The sequence below is a fragment of the Octopus bimaculoides genome, chromosome 8 (genome assembly GCF_046866305.1).
Source record: "Octopus bimaculoides isolate indiv1 chromosome 8, ASM4686630v1, whole genome shotgun sequence".
Taxonomy (NCBI): domain Eukaryota; kingdom Metazoa; phylum Mollusca; class Cephalopoda; order Octopoda; family Octopodidae; genus Octopus; species Octopus bimaculoides.
In genome coordinates this window covers 95,899,416-95,901,699 of record NC_142935.1, presented here as the reverse complement: position 1 = coordinate 95,901,699, position 2,284 = coordinate 95,899,416, and positions in this window count along the sequence as shown.

The window sequence follows — 2,284 nt, the reverse complement described above, 5'->3', positions numbered from 1 at the left end:
GTGCTTTGGCTACTCTTGTACTAAGTAGTATTACAGGATATGATATACAGAGCATCCTGCCCTCGAATTCTCCTGCACCATTTCCAACACTTCCGTTGCCTTTCTCGACATTTCGGTCAGCGTACACCACTCCACTCTCACCACCTCCGTCTACTAGAAACACACCGACTCACACACATACCTCAACTTCTCCTCCTCCCACCCTACCCACACGAAGCTCTCCATCCCCTACTCCCAATTCCTCTGCGCAGGCTCTGCAGTGACAACCATGTCTTTGAGACTCAGTCTCAACTCATGGCTCGCCACTTCATCCTTCGCGGATATTACCTCACCACTATCCACACCACCCTTGCCAGAGCACATGCCTTTGCTCTCTCTCCCCGTGCCCGCCCCGCCATTACCCGTCTCCCGCTTCCACTCACCTACCACCCCTCCACCTTGCCTCTCTAAAGCACCATTCTCCAAGCCTTCCGGCGACTCCAGTCCGACCCCCTCCACTTCGCACATCTTCCCCAACCTACCCTTCCCTTCCTTCAAACGAGCCCTCAACCTAAGTGACCTCCTGGTCCACAGTTTCTCATCATCGTCCCTATCATATTACTAACTCCTTTACATGCACTTCTAGCAACGTCATTTACTGCATCTCCTGCTCTTTCTGTCCTTCTCTGTACATCGATCAAAGGGGACGCCGCTTTGCTGACCGGTTCGCAGAACACCTCCGAGATATTAGACTTGGCAACGACACTCCGGTCTCACGCCATTTCCGCTCTACTGGTCATTCATTACAACACCTGTCTGTGTTTGGATTGACTTTGCACAGGAGCCATCTGGACTCCCGCCTTCGCCGTGAACAGAATTAATCTTCTCTCTTCGCTCATATATATATATATGACGGACTTCCACACAGTTATCGTCGACCAACTTCACTCACAAGGATAAAAGATCCTTGCCCAAGGTGCCGCGCAATGAGATTAAACGCAACACCACGTGAGTGCAATATATATATATACATATATATAGTGACAGGAAATGGTTAGCACCCCGGGAAAAATACCTAGCGGCATTTCATCCGTCTTCACATTCTGAGTTCAAATTCCACTGAGGTCGCCTTTGCCTTTCATGGATAAAATAAGTACCAGTTGTTCCGGCTTTATGCCACAATTTGAAATCAATATATATGGAGAGGGGCTGCATATTGTAATCTATGGCCATAATCTGGTGGCTTCAGCTGCTGCTCCAATTGCCTTTTTTGTTTTTCAAATTTCGTCACTTCTGACTCAACCTGTGTATATCTATTTTGATTATGTGATTGTAGTAATACACAATAAGAAAGAAGAGTTACTGACATCTGGCCATGTTCTTAGAAGACAATGAACTGCAAGTGTACTTGTGAATGTATATTTACATACATATATCTTTATATATGCATATACGCACGCACACACGCACACACACACACACACACACACACACATGCACACACACACATTCATACATTCATTCATGCATACACATACATACACAGATACATATATCTTCAAGAGAATTTAACATCTGGACATTTATTCGTAAGACAATAAACACCTAGGATACATCTGCATCCGTCTGACTATCTACTCACACACACACACACACACACACACACATATGCATGTACAGATATATACATATATATATATATATATATATATATATATATATATATATATATATATATATATATACATATATATATATATATATATATATATATATATATATATATATATATATATATATATATATATATATATATATATATATATATACATATATATATATATATATATATATATATATATATATATATATATATATATATATATATATATATATATATATATATATATATATATATATATATATATATATATACATTAGATATATGTATATGTATATATGGATACATGTGTATACATACATACATACATACATACATACATACATACATACATATTTATATCTTGAGGCTCTAAACTAGTAAACAGCACAATGTGAAGACATTCAACTAAGTTGAATGACTTCACAATGTGGTGTTCAGACCGCTCATTCTAGGTATACGGTAGAGAAGGATCAACAATTTGTCCTTGTTGCATACCCACCTCCCACCAACCCGTAATGGAGTCAATGTAATACATACCTCGTGAAAATAGCAATATATCTCGTCGGGAATAAATACACGAGAATTGAATCTAAGATCATAGATAACAGGTTTGTTAGCTATTAATTGGGATTAGCATAATTT